The following is a 17,354-nucleotide window of genomic DNA, read 5'->3' as shown; positions in this document are numbered from 1 at the left end:
ATGGATAAAGAAGAGGTGGTATATATATACAATGGAATATTATGCAGCCATCAAAAGGAATGAGATCTTGCCATTTGCAACGACGTGGATGGAACTGGAGGGTATTATGTTGAGTGAAATAAGTCAAACAGAGAAAGACATGTATCATATGATCTCACTGATATGAGGAATTCTTAATCGCAGGAAACAAACTGAGTGTTGTTGGAGTGGGGGGTGGGGTGGGAGGGATGGGGTGACTGGGTGATAGACACTGGGGAGGGTATGTGCTCTGGTAAGCGCTGTGAATTGTGCAAGACTGTTGAATCTCAGATCTGTACCTCTGAAACAAATAATGCAATATATGTTAAGAAAAAAAAAAAAAGAAGAAGAAGGTAGCGGGAGGGGAAGAATGAAGCGGGGGAAATCGGAGGGGTAGACGAACCATGAGAGACGATGGACTCTGAAAAACAAACAGGGTTCTAGAGGGGAGGGGAGTGGGAGGATGGGTTAGCCTGGTGGTGGGTATTGAGGAGGGCACATTCTGCATGGAGCACTGGGTGTTATGCACAAACAATGAATCATGGAACACTTCATCTAGAGCTAATGATGTAATGTATGGGGATTAACATAAGAATAAAAAAAAAAATTCTTTAAGTCTTTGAAGAAAATATCAAAGAATATATTTTTAATTTGTATATTGGAAAGCCTTCCTAAGATACAAAACCTAGAATTTATAAAAGAAAAGATTGACAGGCTTTTCTGTACAAAAATTATAAATGTCTGCATGACAAAAGACTCCATAAACAAAGTTAAAAGACAAGTAAAAGAAATATTGGAGCAGCAGAATAATATTTTGATATTAGAACTGATTTCTCTCTGACTTCACGTTATACCTGCCACCTAGCCCCACCAACTGCCCCCTCCTTGTTTTGGCAGCAGCTAGGGTGTTCTATGTTCATTGCCTCAGAGAACAGATGACACAGCATAATGCAGAGAACAAAGGAGTCAGTTCTCAGTTGTTGAATTTCAAAAACCTGGGCATGGCATGGAAAAACTATTTGGAAAAATGTGTTTGTAACCATCTCATTCTCAAGATCTGAATGTCTAGATTATCAATCAAGATTCTATTGGCTTTGGGAAGAAGAGGAGTTGAGAGGGAAGTAAAGAGAACGGCCAAGCTGGTGGATGCTTGAGAAAGAAATCCTGCCTCCAGACTCTGCCACAGGCTGAGCCTGGTGTGGTGGGGGATACTATATATTGGGGGTGGGGTGGGGTGGGTGGAAGGTGTGCTAGGGACAGAAAACTCAGAAACAGAAGCTTATATTCTTTTTCCCAAGTGGAGCCCAGGGCCAAGCAAGACCCTAGTGTTCCTACTTCTTAACCCAGCCCTTTGTTGCGGGACAGCATTAGATTGAAAACATCTTCATGATGAGTCTGGGAGGACAGGCTTGACATGTTCTCACAGATTTCGCTCTTGTCCAATATGAGCAAAATAGCCAAATTATCCCAGTGCACCAAGTAATAGCACTGAAGTAGCAAGCAAAGTCACCTTGAATGGGAACAAAGGATGATTCAGCTTTAACTTAAAGATCAAGAACCACAGGATATAAGGTATTTCTCAGGGGAGGCAGAGTGGAGAGAAGGTGGCTGAAGACCAGATGCATCCTGCCACCAACACCTTTGTACTCTCCTGCCCCAGGAACTTGGCCCCAACCCAAGGGAAGGAGTGATAATGGTTGGGTCTCAGATTCAGCTTCTGCCATCTAGTGGAAAGGGCTGAAATCAAATTAAGTGAGATAAAAATGAGATTTTCACTTGTTGCTTTTGGGGGGTCTGGAACCCATTACATTTGCAACATTTATTTGGTACCAGAATACCTAAGGTGCTCCTACAAATCATTACAATAAAGACAGGCATCCTGCCACAGGTTGGATTCTCTGTGACGCTGACTCCAAGATGGAGTATAGGATGAGGTTGCTTATGAGGCTACCAGGGCACTCTCCCCCCATAACTTGGCAGTGCATCTCCTTACCCATCAACGCTCCAATATAAAAACAGGCAAACAGAAGATACACAGAAAGGAAATATAAATAAATAAATAAATAAATAAATAAATAAATAAATAAATAAATAAACAAACAAACAAACATATGAGTAGATCTTCAAATTTACTAATATGCACAGGTATTCAATTTTAAACAATAATGAGATTCTCCACTCTACCTCCTGCCATAGATTGGCAATATTTTTAAAATATTGACAGTATTGAGGGTTATTGAAGATGTAAGAAAAGAACATTTCACACACTGTGGGGCAGTGTCAATCAACATATAGATGTGCATTTTCTTTTAGTCAACAATAGTATGTTTAGGTGCTCTACTCTGGAGAAATATGGAGAGGCACTAAGAACCATCTACAAGTGTGTTGTCTGCAATGTCAATTGTAGTAATGGAAATGAGGACCACCCCGATATCCATCAGAAGGGATGTTTTAAAGTACACATTTGTTCTATTCTACAGAATGCTATATAGCTGTTTAAAAGAATGGGGTGAGGCTGTGTGTACTAAAATACCTCTGAATGAAATTATTAAATGAAAAAAAAGCACGATGAGTATAATATCCATTTATTGATAAAAGGTAAGTATACATGTGCATATATCTTGAGAGGGGAATGGAAGTAAATCAATGGGTAGACAGACTTCCTTGGGGTTGGGGCCAAGGAAGGCTGAAGAGTGACTCACATCTCACTTTGCATATTTCCATCTTCATGTATTCTTTTGAAAACATGATCATGAAATATTTCTATAACAAAAATAAAAGAACTGAGAAACTCACATGTGCAGTATTAGAAAATATTTGGCTTTTATTTGGGTTATTTTAAAAAACATAAACAGTGCATTTTGTATTATTTAACACCCTCAGCACTTGCTCAAAGCTCCTGACTCATCAGGATGCCCTTCCCAGAACTGAGCATAGTGCATGGAGAATGAAATCCACCTCTCTTATTCATCCTCGGGGAGCCATCTCCTGACTGCTGGGAAGGGTAGGGCAGGTGAAAGGCGGGGACACACCATGGGGGCAAGGGAAGCCAGGAACCAAGAAGGTATTTGATCATCCTCAGAAAGATTGTGGGCCTGTTGGGTCTGAGAGAAAACAGAAACAAGCAAGATCACCTGACTAGAGTAATTCAGAATCATACAGGTCACTCCCACTTAGGATTCTGTCCTTTGTCAGAAATACTTTGCAAATATATCTGCATCCCCCTTTTCCAACTCAACCAAGCTACCAAAGGACATAGGTTCTATTTTAACCTATATCCCCAGTACATATGCCTAGCGCAGGATACCACACATAAGAAATTCACTAATTGTGTGTGAATGGATTGGTCTATCCCAATGTTGCCTCTGTTGTCTAAACACTCCCATGAGTGGCACGTGATAAGATAGTAGAAAGTCAAGGGATTCCCTCCATTGGAAACACCTGTTCTAAGGCCACATAGCAAAGATAAAGAAACTGCCATTCTTAACGATCTTGTGTTTCTGCTGCACTCAATTCATTTTGAGAAATAGTTTTATGAAAAGGATGTTTCTATAAGGTGGATGGTCTCTCTCATCTATAGTCAGGGAAAACTTCCTAAAGGAGCTTAGTTGGAGAGATGGCAGGTGTTTGAAGAGTTGGCATGTGTTCTGTGTGTAAAGGATGCCTTATAGGCATTCTTTAAGGCATGAATTGGGAATGACATGAGTGGGAGAAAGAGAGATGGACAAAGACACATTTTGCTGAGCTTTTGTAAAAACAGAAAAGCTGGTAGAGGAACACAGAATAGGACAAAGAATGAAATCCAGGCCACAGTTGTTGGCTCTGATAGAAGATGTAATACAGCGATGAGAAAATGTTGGAAAGAACCACATGGTGGGTACTAGTTAGACACTAAGGAGATATGTTAGCCCTGGCATGTCGACTCAGAATAATAAGAGGGCTATGACTGAGCATCAGAGGTGAGACACCCATAAGATGACTGGGCCCTGGGTGCGCAGTGCCGGGACTAGCTCTGTGCATGAAGCATCGTGGTTGAATCTTATCCAAATCCATACTTTGGCTCATTGGATGTACCTTGGTTTTATTCAAGTTGCTGAATAAGACCCTTCGCTGCCTGAGAAACTCCCTGATTGTATTTTTGGCTGCTCTGAAAAAGCAGGCTCTTCCAGCCCTTCTATGCTATTCAGTAAATTGTTCTTTCTCTAATCAGTGAAACCTGGTAGCCTGGGAAAAAAAAGAATTAACTTTTACATGGCCACCTATTTACAACTCTAAGTTCCAGGCACCAGAAAATTGCTTGAGTCTCTTCAATATGCTTTTGGATATAAAGACAGGCAGCCTCTACCTCCAGTGCTTCCTTCTGCAAACACCTGCCCCGAAGGTTATACTCCCTGGGAATGAGGATATTTGGTGTTTGCTGTGTTCCACTTGCTAACGCAGGGTCTGGAATGTAGTCAACGGGGTTTTGTTTTTGTTTTGTTTTCTGTTTTTTTCTTTTTTAATGGATCTGAACTGTCTCTGCTTCTTCATTCCACTTCCCCAAACTTAGGATGGTCTCCTTCACAAAAGTTACCATTGAGAACCAGTTGGCCTGCATGGGACATTTCACACTGATTTCCCTCATGGATTCCCTATGACCATAATTGCCTATAGCAAACATTTTGGAATGTAATTTTGCATTGTATTATATCAGTTCCTTATTATTTCATGTGAAGTCTGTGTTCCAGGGGAGCTCCGTGACCTATATGGAGTCAGTTAACCTTTCTGAGCCTGTTTCCTTACCCAGAAAATGAAAAGAAAAATACATATCTCACAGGCTTTTTGCTGAAATTAAAAGAAGTAACTACAGAAAGAGTTAGCAGAGTGCCTGCTTGAGGGTAGAAGCCTGGAAGTGTTAACTGGCTTTCCCTTCCCTGGACTAGGTCCTCCATTTAGGAAATGCATCTTAAATATATTTGTATCTGCAAAACCTCACAAAGTGCTCAGCACAAATTAGAAGAATCATGGAATTATGGGATTTCAGGTGTAAGAGGAACTTAAAGGTCATAGACTCCAATGGCTTTCAAAAATGTTATTGCAATGCACATTTTATACCCGGACACATTGTGTGTATGTGTGTGTGTGTGTGTGTGTGAGTCTGGTGTGTGTACTGTAAGTTTTTATTCTATTCTAGCCCATTCATTTTAAAAAATGCTGCCCATGGCCCAGGACATTGATTTTGTGATCCATCATGTGCCATGATTTACAGTTAGAAAATAGTTATCAATCCAAATTCTAGATCAGCTACCCAGGAGATGGATATTCCCTCTCAATACCATCCATTCCATGATGACTATCCAGCATCCATCCGCTTAGGTAAGAAATACTCCATACTGAACAGGGTGCCAATTTTGAGGCACTAAGTATAAAGTAATGCTGAGGCCACAGAAGATGTTCTCACAGCGCCCACCCTACACTGCTGTGTGCATGCACCAACCAGCACGCGGACATGCCCCCCGCCCCGCTCTCATAGAGGAGGAGCTGGTTCTGACCTTTCAATTATGCATGCTTCCTTTGCAAAAGTTCTGACTAAATGAAGTGGCTGCAGCAAGGATACCCATGAATTCTTCATACGTGAAGGAGAGGGATCACCCCATTCTTTACTCCATCGGGCTTTCCAGATGCATCCCTTATTGTTCCTCATATGCTCCCACTCAAACTCTGTTGGGATGTTGTGTGGATGATTGGGACAATGCTTCTTGCTGGCTAAGAAGTGGGAGCTGCTTTATGCAGGTGGACTGGCTAGAAAAGGTGTTTAGTTTCTCCAGAAAAAAAGGACCCCCAGGATGTCTTAGAGATAGAGATGCCCATTTGCCCACAGAGCAGGAAAGAAGACATATTTCCAACAAAGATAAAATGTAACCTGGATTGGTCTCCCAAACACACCTGAAACCCTGCCTAAGATGTACAGATTCAAGTGCTCTCCTGCCATTGTCATCTAATTGTCCTCCCTAGGAGTCCTTCCTGCCCCTCATCCTATTGAGGGCAAAGAGGAACCCCCCAAAAATGCAGAAGTCTGTGCAGGATCAGGTCACTCCCTTTCTCCCAGCAAAAATATAGCTCTCTGGCTGATTGAAGTGCAGGAGCCACCCCTTCCTCTTTTCTTTCTCACTCAGTGAAGAGCCTGGGTTGTGGCATTAGGGGAAGAGCCTTGAAGACATCTTTCAAAAGGATGAATGAGTCCACTTGAGTACCATGAGCTGGTGGCTTCAACAACACGTGTTTACTTTCTCACTATTCTGGAGGCTGGAAGTACACAGTCAAGGTGCCAGCATAAGAGCTCACTTCCTGGCTTACAGACAGCCATGTTCTTTCTGTGTTCCAACATGGCATTTCCTCTGTGTGTGTAAAGGTTAGAGTTTCAGGAGAGGGAGAAAGATCTGATATCTCTTCTTCTTATAATGACGCCAGTCCTATTGGATTAGGGCCCCGCCCTCCTGATCTCACTTCATGTTAATGACTTCCTTAAAGTCCCTATCTCCAGATACAGTCACATTGGGGATTAAAGCTTAAACTATGACCTTGTGGGGGGCCGTGGGGGGAGGGGAACAGTTCAGTCCAGAACAGAACAATTTATTATTCTTTGTGCCAGAGCCAAGAAATGCATCCCAGGTGGTTCCTTATGAGTACCTGTTGATGTTGCTAATAATGTATCTGGAACAGAAGAGACCTAGGACATTAACCCTTGGCTAGATCAGGACCTTGTTTCAGGAGAAACTCACTCAGTTTAAGTTATGGCAAATGTTAATGTAAGTATCAAACAGGATTTTGGCTGGACTCAATCATGGCAACCTGTGATTAAATTAATAACTTATTTTAGTTAATACTTGAAATATTATTCATGGACAACATTGGGAAGAACGTCTTACTTCATAATTTCCCTGGACCCTAGACCAGCTTAACACAGCTCCATATGAGAGACATATGCAGCCAACATTAGACACTTTTAGAGGAGAAGGATAAGTTAGTAAGTGCTTTGCTTGCACTTTGAAAGCTCATACTTTCTAGTATTTATTTACATGTTTCCTGGCTGGGCACACTGAGGACTGCGAGTCAGGACTTCTGGGACATTCACAGACTGATGTGTGATCCTCTTCTGATTGACTTAATCCACCTGCTTTCCAGAACGTTGAACATCAGGGTTAAGGATAAAGTTTTCTTAGAGGACTTTCGATCAATGTATTAGGATCTGTACATGGTTCTAACAACCAGCTCACCTAATGCTGGAAGGAAGTGATGAAAGTGAGGGTTCAGAGAGTGGGGAGATTTTTGAAGGGGGGTAATCATTCAACCGACTTACTTCCTTTTTATTAAGTCTTAACTCCAAAGTTTATGTTCCAGCTATTCAGATGCCCTTTGTATCAGACAGCTAGCTGCCTTCTCTCTTCTTTCTACCCAACGTGGTCCTCTCCACACTTCTGCCCCACTTCTCTCTCCACCTTACTGTGCCTGAGAAATCTGTATCTCTTTCAAGTAAGAACTCAGGGTCGTTATGTCCAAGAAACTTGCTGAATAAATGAATAAAATATTTTTCCTTGATCCCTGTATTTCCATAAGAGATTGAGCATAGCACATCAACCCATATGAATGTTGCTGTCATGGAGATGGGAGGAAGGAAAGATTGTCTTCCTTGGCAGTAACTGAAGCATCACTGAAAAAAATTTTTCCAAATGAAACTTGGGTGAAAGCTGACCACCCATCTTGATTTTCCTGGGACTGAGTGATTTTCTGAGATGTAGGAATTTTACTGCTAAAATCAAGCCCCTAGTTAGGGATGATGGTCCTACCTGGGGACCACCTGATTCCCCACTTACAAGGTTTCTGTGGTAATCACCTTCCCATGTCTTTGGTTCTAACATTTTCTGTCACTCAGATGCATGGACTAAGCTTTATCTGATTTAGCTTTGGGAAATGAGGGGCTAACCATGCCTTGCCAAGAATTTTCCAGGCTATCTGGATGGATGTGTCTTAGACATTTTTCCCACTCAAATTCCCTTGCCCAGAGTCACCCTGTTCTCCTTTCTCTTCTACCCCATTTTCCATTCTCCTCTTCTAGCGATAGAACTCCTATGAATTTTAAAGATGACAGAACGAGAGCAGTTGCCCTTGTACTCAGAGGCAGAGCCACATGTTGGGGATGCCAGAGCTGCTCCACAGACTGTGTCATGAGGTGAGAGAGGAATAAACTTCTCTTTTGTTTAGACCAGGTTAATTTCCAGTGACTTTATTACAGAGATTACCATCTACCCTAAGTAATATATTAGCCAAACATTATTTTTTATCTATAAATCTCATGATTATCCACCTGTTGAAAAAACTCAGAGATTTCCCAACCCAGAGACCCATAGAAATCAGTAACAACAAAATCAACAATAGCCACTACTCCATTTAGTGAGCACTTCCTTACTGCTAGATGGGACATCTATGAGAGGCCCTTAGGATACATGAGCTTCTGTTATCCTGACAATAGTCCTCTGTGGTGAGTTTTATTTTTTCTATTTTGCATATAAGAAAATTGAAGCTAAAGATGATGTAATTAGTATAGGTTATAGACATAATAATGGAAAAGTCAGGATTTGAGTCTTGACCAGTCTGTCAAACATAAACTATGAAGCACTCAAGTCATTTTACCTAATATCTAATTCCCTAGAAACAAAAAGTTACTCAGAGGTCAAATGAACCTCTCTCTTCTCCGAGTCCCCTGCCAAGACAAGCATCTTAACTTCCATGTTACCCACTTTCTCTGCTATTCCCTTTATTCTCTTCTACCATCTGTCTGTTTTCTACCTTAATGCCAGAGCTATGTGTGCAAATCAAGACCTAGTAGTCATCTGCATAAACACTTTCAAAGGCACCCCATTACTTCCTGCAGCTATTCTTAGCAGGGTAAGGATCGAGGTGGAGACAATATTGAAATCATGTCTAATATTAAGAAAAAAATATCTTCGACTGAAGCGAGAGGTGCTAGAAGCATTGGGAGATGCTGGGAAACAGTAAAACAGCAGGGAAGCACCACCTAGCAGCTTGCACCTGGAGGCCTGGTTGGACAAGGACATCAGCCTCAGAGAGGATGTGAGAACACAAGCGCTGAGCAACAGGGGATCAGGGGGATACTTGGACTCTTCCATTCCTCAGAGTCTTGGAAAGGGCAGGTGGCCATGGGATCCAGAACCTGGAAAGGGTAGATCTCTGCCCTGCTTGCCAATGCCAAGAAACAGTATGAGAGCCCTCTAGAGTGCAAGGGAGATCAGCTCCAAGACAATATGTAGCAGAGGATAAAATATGGAGGAATTCCTGAAGGAACGGAATTTTAATCCAGCCTTTCAAAGAATCAGGAATTGGAAGAGAGGGCTGGCATTTACTGAGAATGGCAAAAGCCCAGAGAGGGTGAAGTCACGTACAGGAGACTACAGGTTGTTTGACTAAGGCAGAGTAGCCAGTCGGGGGAGGCTGGGACGTGAAGTTCAAGCCAAATGCAGGACCATCTGACCAACAACAAACAAAAACTACCCAGATGAATAAAAAATCCCCCATTTCTTCTGTACCCCGCCCACATCTACATTCTAAGTGTGAATGTTTAGTTTAAAAAGAAAACAGAATGAGCAGACAAACAGCAAAATAGAATACCAATATTTATTAAACACTTATTCTATACAGGCAATATGCAGTATCATATGTCATCTGATTTATTCTCTTAAATATAGTAGTTGCATTTACATATCTTATCTCATTCAAACCTCATAAATGTTCCATGAGAAAGATGTTATTATTATCCCTACTTTAAAAATGAGAGAGCGGATACCTAGAGAGAATAATTCACCCAAGATCATACTCTAGTAAGTTTCAGAGTCCAAATTCAGCATAGGTCTGGATTCCAAATTCACAGGCTTTTCCATAACAACAATCTCTAAATACAGTACATAAGACTCTTCCCCATGTGGGATTAACCACATCTCCTGTCAGATCATCTCAGCTCCTTCTCACACAGACTCTCCTTGCATACCTCCATTCATTAGGATATGCAACCCGTGGAGCCTGGATTTCTCAATTTCATTATCATAAGGAATGATAATGATTTTCTCTTCCTTCCCAATCAGTCAGTCATTTCTTGCCTTCTCCTTTTCTCTATCTGGGCAAGAATCCATTGTCTAATACTTCAACCATACTCCTGCCAGGTTTCCAAAACATCCATGCTTCTTTCCTTTCCATTATATTGACCTGAAAAAATCTTCAACCCTGGATCTATCCAGGTGTCTTCTACCATCCTATAGGGGGCTGCTAAGAATCTTTGGGGAAAAAATCACAACTTTCAAACTATTTCATGGTCTCCAAATGCTACTGGTACATTAACATTTCACCATGATACTTCTACCCTTCCCGAGACACTTCTCTTCCCCATTGTCACGCTCTCTTCTCCTCCCTCAGCAGATGATATTGCTTCCCATTTCACTGGGAAAAAAAAATAGAAGTCACCATTCATTCATCCGTTTATTCATCCAGCAAATATTTATTGAGCCCCTTCTATGAGCCAAGGATACTTCTGGGTTCTAGGGATACAATAGTAAACACAAGAGATGAAAATCCCTGAATTTGTAGAGCTTACATTCTATTGGGAAGTGACAGACAGTAAATAAATGAGCAAGTTTACCACTACAGAGTATATCTGATAGTGAAGTTGTCATGGAGAAAAAAAAAAGGGGGACAGGGAAGGGACAAATTGATATTTTAAATAGATGGTAAAGAGAGGCTTCACTGATAAGGTGATGTCTGTATAGAGACTCCAAAGGAACATCAACCTGAAAATTTCTCAAGCTCTTCTTTTTTTGCCTTCAAACAGCTTTATACCCACACCCACTTGTGTGGCCACAGTGGAAGCCAAGCTCTCCCTCTGCTGTCATTCCTCAGTGCTCTCGATTGCATTTCCTTCCTCAGAGGCTTCCTTCCAACAATTACATCTTCTCTCTCTTGTATATCCAACCTCTCTTTCCCTTGCCAGGCCTTTCCTACTGCCATTTAAATATGCCATGTTAAAAAAAGTAATCAAAGAACAAAACCCCATCCTTCTCCTTTGTGTTAGTTTTCTGGGACTGTCATAAGAAAGTGCCACAGACTGTGTGGCATAAACAACAGAAATTTATTGTCCCACAGTTCTGGAAGCAGAAATTCAAGTTTAAGTTATCAGCAGGGCCATGATCCCTTTGAAGCCACTGAGGGAGGGTCTGTTCCAGGTCTCTCCTGGCTTCCAGTAGTTCCTTGGCTTGTAGCAGCATAACTCCAATCTTTTTATGGCATTCTGTGTGCATTTCTCTGTGTCCAAGTTTCTCTTTTTATAAGGACACCAGTCGCATTGGATTAGAGCCCGTCTTACTCCAAAATAACCTCTCCTGACTAATTGCATCTGCAATGACCCTGTTTACAAATAAGGTCACATTTGGAAGTGCTAGGAGTTAGGACTTCAACATATGAATTCTCAGGGGACACAGTTCAACCCCTAGCATCCCAACATGTTCCCAGAACTACACATCTGTCTTTCTTCCTGCCTCACAGCTATGGTTCCTGAAACAAATAGCTCCTACACCATTTCTGCTTCATTTTTAACACTCTTTTCATTCTATAAACTTTCACTCAAATCTGTTCCCAAGGCTTCAATTACCATCTTTTTTTTTTTTAAAGATTTTATTTATTTATTTGAGAGAGAGAGAGTGAGAGACAGAGAGCACGAGAGGGGGGAGGGTCAGAGGGAGAAGCAGACTCCCTGCCGAGCAGGGAGCCCGATGCGGGACTCGATCCCGGGACTCCAGGATCATGACCTGAGCCGAAGGCAGTTGCTTAACCAACTGAGCCACCCAGGCGCCCTTCAATTACCATCTTACCATAATGATTCCTGAATCTCTATCTCTAGCCAGATCTCTCTCTCCTGAGCTCCAGACCATATATCCAACACTTAAAGGAGATCTTCAGTTAGATGCCCCAAATTAAACTCCCCATCATCTCCCCCTTACCCACACCTAAGTCCAATCTTTGTGCTATTTCCCTAATGGAGACAATAGCATCACCATTTATTCACTGCCACTCCAAAACCTGCAAGTCCCCCAGCTTTCCTATCTCTACTTCACCCCTCACCGATTACCATGTCTTCTTGATTCTGGCCCCTGAGTATCTTCAGACTACATTCCTTTCTCTCTGCTCAACCTGTCTCCCACACTTGTGTGGCAAAATCCTCTCAGCTGCCTCCCTGGTTTCAAGTTTTCTTTCTCTCTGCAGTCAGTCTTCCAGATGCAGCCAGTATGATCACTTTCAAATGCCAAGTCACTTTCCCTTACCACCATCAAAGTGCCTTCAATGACTATAGTCCAAAAGATGAAGTCCAAATTGCTGACATAGCACAGAAAGTTCTTTAAGAGGTGACTTTTCTTACCTCCAGTCTTGTGTGTCACTAATCTGTTCCCCAACTTGTCCTCCACACACCCTCCACACTTTATACACATATAGGTTCATAATTAAACTTCAACTATACTAAATTATTGCCAGATCCTCTTGTATATCACATCTTTCTTACATTTGGGCCTTTACATGAGTGTTCCCACTTCCTGGATCATCCTTCTCCTTCCAAGTTTTCTTTCCTCAGGACTCAACTTAGATTACCTCTTCTTCCAGTCAGTCTTTGCTGACCATTGCTCAAGACTAGCTTTTGAACTTTCTGAATGTTTTCTCTCTGTATTCTCTACTTACCTCTACTATACCACTATATTAGGTTGCACTAGGTTACACAGCATGACAAACAACTCCAAAGTCTCAGTAACTTACAGCCAAACCAAAAAGATATCTGGCTGATGAGTCTCTGTTTCAGCCTGTGAGTCAGGTTCAGTCTGTTCCAAGTAACCTCTCTTCTAGGACCCATGCTTAAGGGGCACCTCTCTCTGAAACATGCTGTTCTTATGGCAGTTGGCATAAGAAAACAAGAAGCTGAATGGAACAATCCAACAGAATGTAAAATTCCTCATAGGACATGGTGTATGTCACATACACTCACATGACTAGCCAGAGCAAGTTACATGGCCAAGCCCAACATCAGTGAGGCCGGAAATTATATTTCTTTCCCAGGGTGGCAGGGCAGGAATGGGTATATATAGTACTGCTACAGAGGAGGAAACTCATAATTGTAAACAATATTACAATCTACCTCAAGCACTTGGACTAAATGCCTTTCCATTACCTGTTTCTCTCAGTAAAATGTAAGCTCCTTTGGGACCAAATTGATTTTACACCATTTTATTTTCAATACTTTATAAAACACGTGGCATGTCAAAGGTGCTCAATGTGGATTAAGCAAATACAGACTCACATATCACTTTTTATATGTTCTCCCGATGCTTTAGGCTAAGAGAGTCACTTCTATCTTTGTTCTTTCAAAAAAGAAAAATATAAGTCTATTCTAGCCTTTATGACATTATAGATGTTTTTTATTATGTGTGAATTTCCCTCTTCTGGTCTAGAACCTACAATGGCAGGAACATCATCTCACTTCCACCACCTAGCATAATACCTGGAAGAGAGGCATTCAATAAATGTTTGGATAATCTAATCAAAGTCTCTCTGTTTAAATCAGCATGTGTTTATTGATTACCTACTAGGTTCCAGGCATTCTCATTTTAACAGTTGGGGCTAGAAGCTAGGAAGGCAAGTGAGGTGGAGAGAGGAAGAGGCAAGGGGCAAGAACATTCCTGCGATCCTATCTTGAAGGGCTGTATACTTGCTTTGCAGCAAGCAGATTCAGTGCCACTCCACTAGCCCATGCTCATTCCCACTCACCTCTGCCTCAGCCTCTCACCCAACAGCATGGCTGTGATCTAATCTTCCCATCCAGTTTATTGCTTTGCATTGCTCAGCTCACCAAACACATTTGTGTTTATTGTGCGATTAGCGCTGAGTACACTGAACAAGGTAATGACATGCAGTAAAGGCCAAAAGATGATGCCCTGGCTCTGTGCATTGCTTAATACCTTAGTAGAATGAAGCTCTCTTTTCCCTCTCTCTGAAGCCCAGCTGCATTAGATATTCAAGCCTGAACCCCAGGCTCTCAAGAAGGAGCCCAGTGGAATGAAGCTTAAGGAACACTTCAGAGGCAAACCTGATAACTGACAACACCAATGATTTGGAGTAAAGAGCATTATTTTCCATTGAAATGTAGCCAATAAAGAATTCTGTGTTTGTGGACAATCATATACGGTCTTCTAGAGACTGAGTGTGAGGGAAACTGAGGCTGGATTTTCAGCATGCTGGCCTTGAATTTAGGGAAAAGTGGAAATTTGCAACAATGTAAAAGGGAAGAAAGGCCTGGGAAAATGGTGGACAATGCTGGTTATGCCTTCCCATCATGGATCAAGGTCAGAAAACTTCTACCAAGTAGATACAAAGACCCTCCTGTGACTAGACCTTTAGGCACGGTTTTCAGGGACTTGGGCTACTACTGTTCTCTCCCTACCTGGATGAAATACAGTTCACAACCCCCACTCCCACTGAGCAATAAATATCATCTCTTCCCCAAATGACCACCACACTACCATCTTTCTTTATATTTGTATTAAAATAGCAGATTCAAACATCTCCCTCCCTACTTCTCCTCTAGACTGTTCACCTGTTTATATAGTGCATAACTTACTGCTGGGTACAGAAGGAACACCAATAAGCACTAACTCATTCATTCATTCAATTCATTTCACAAATAACTGAGACATATATTAGCTACCAGGCAGTGGGTGTACATTTTGAATACAATAAACCATCTGTTATTGTGACACAATCTAGTTAGAGAAATATCAATAAGTAAGCAAATAAATATATAAATACAGATTGTGATAAGTGTTATAAATGAATCGTTTTTCTTTTACGATAGGAGTCTTTCTAACCTGAAGGCTTCAGGGGAATGATAGGTGGGTTTAAAGGAATCCACGAACTCCTTAATGTCATATGCAAAATATCTTGTGTATGTGGGTAGATTTTTTTTTCTGTGTAAAGTATCCATGGCTTTCATCAAAATCTCAAACAGGTCTACGACCTCATAAGCGTTAAGAACGGATGCTTTACAGGCACACCAGACAGGATTGTCTTTTTTCCAGTGCCATTCCCCCAAGACTGATTAAATTGTTGATGTTTATGAATGACACTGAAGCAATCATGTCAGAAAAGCAAAGCTAGAGAGGCTTGCATTGTCTCCTGCACAGACATATGAGCAGGGTGAGCACCCACCTTGGTGGAGAGTACCCACCAAGATGTTAATATTGGTTGTCTTCAGAGTGTAGGAAATAAGGTGATGTCTACCTTCTTTTCCATAGGTTTCTGTTTTCCATATTGTTTACAATAAACATGTATTGCTTTTGTAATCAGAAAAACTAACACATTAAAGCTATTCTTACTTTGGGAGAAATAATGTATTTTACTACTTGTATACATCCCATTGACTAATGCATAGAAATCTATTATACATACAATATACTGGTGTTGTGATTATATAAAATCTTTCTCTTACTAAAGGTAGCCTTGGTGAGGAGATAGAATGAGAAAAAATCTGTTCAGCTCTGAACCACAGTGATCTTAGTGAGCTTCTTGTTGGGGAGCTAGCATCTTGGCATGCATAGTCTATCACCTCTGACCTTGGCCTCCACCATGTGTGGTTTTCAAGTCACTGAGCAGGAATCCATTCAGATACAAGGCAGGAGTATTTAATACAACTTTCCTAGGTCAGGAGTCATGAGTGTAAAGAGAGTCTAGGATTAAAAGTCAAATGATAAAGAGTATGCCCAAGCTCTTTAAATGTCTAGATATCTGATCTTGGGCAAGATGCCTCTCTGATCAGTGGTTCAATTTACTCACCTATAAAAAAGGGATGTCACATTATCCCTGTCCATCACACAGAGTAATTATGAGACATAAATAAGCTAATGAGAATCAAGATCTCATAAAGATCAGAGAAGAAAGAATGTGTTACAACACAACAATGTGTCAACCAGAAACATGATTTTGCACGTATTATCACAAAGTCTGAGAATAAAGTACAATTGACCCCTGAACAACATAGGAGTTAGGGATGCTGATCCCTCACACAGTTGAAAATCCATATATAACTTTTGATGACCCCAAAACTTAACTACTAATAGCCTACTGCTGACCAGAAGGCTTATTGATGACATTAATAGTAGATTAACACATATCTTATATATTATGTACTATATTCTTACAATAATAAAAAAAAGTTTCAGTATTTCTAAGCTACATGATTCAACTGCACATTTTTTCAAATTGCAAATCTCCAAAAAATTTTCTAATATATTTATTGAAAACAATCCACATATAAGTGGCCCCATGCAGTTCAAACCCATGTTGTTCAAGGGTCAACTATATATTACTGAAACACATGATCTTTATAGACATAAATAACAATATAGATGTAAATATCACTTCAGAAATAGCTCTTATACACTGTTTTTTTTAATAAACCAGGGAACACCAAGGAAGAATATATCACAATACGCAATCAGGAACTGTGTTTCCAACAGTCTATGTCCAACCTCTGGCCCCAGGCACCCATTTCACCTACAAACTTTTATCCCCAGAAAATGTCTATCTATCACATCCCATTGCACAAAATAGGAGAAAATGATAAAGAATGCATGAGCATGTGGTGAGTCAATCATGGCACAGAGGACTTTGAGGGCAGGAAGGGGATCTAGGAAATAGCAGATGATCTGTAACTTTTGGTGTGTGAGCTCTCCTGCAAGGTAGAGCAATAGGGTGATTATTGCTGTTATTTATAGAGCAATTTCCCCCCTCATTTAGACATACAGTCTAGCAAGGCACATTGGCACAGATAAACAATACCTAACAGTTCTGCTAGACATTGTTCTAAATATTTTACTTATTTATGTTTGTGCACCATGAAATCCAAAGTGGATAGAGAAGCTTGAGGGTAAAAAGAGGAGGATCCCTTTCTGCAAGAGCAACATGAAAGAATGAAAATGGACTGTGAGAGCCAAAGTCTTTCTTTTTTCATGTTTGATGACTTTATTTCCTATGAAGTGGGTGCAAAATAGGAAACATGACCCTGAACGGTATTCAAGTCATGGTCAGTGTCACCCTACCTCTGTGTCACAGTGGGATGAGTGCTTAACCTTTCTGGTCTATGGTGTAGTTTTCAGGTAAACATGAGATTTGGAGTAGATCAACATTTCCTAAGTTGTGTTCAACAAAACATTAGTTCTACAAGATGTTAATAATCATTAATGTGAGGGAAAAACCAC

This window comes from Mirounga leonina, unplaced genomic scaffold (assembly GCF_011800145.1).
Source record: "Mirounga leonina isolate KUSES-001 unplaced genomic scaffold, KU_Mleo_1.0 Mir_153, whole genome shotgun sequence".
NCBI lineage: Eukaryota > Metazoa > Chordata > Mammalia > Carnivora > Phocidae > Mirounga > Mirounga leonina.
The sequence above is the reverse complement of the archived record's forward strand: the minus strand, read 5'-3'. Positions refer to the sequence as shown.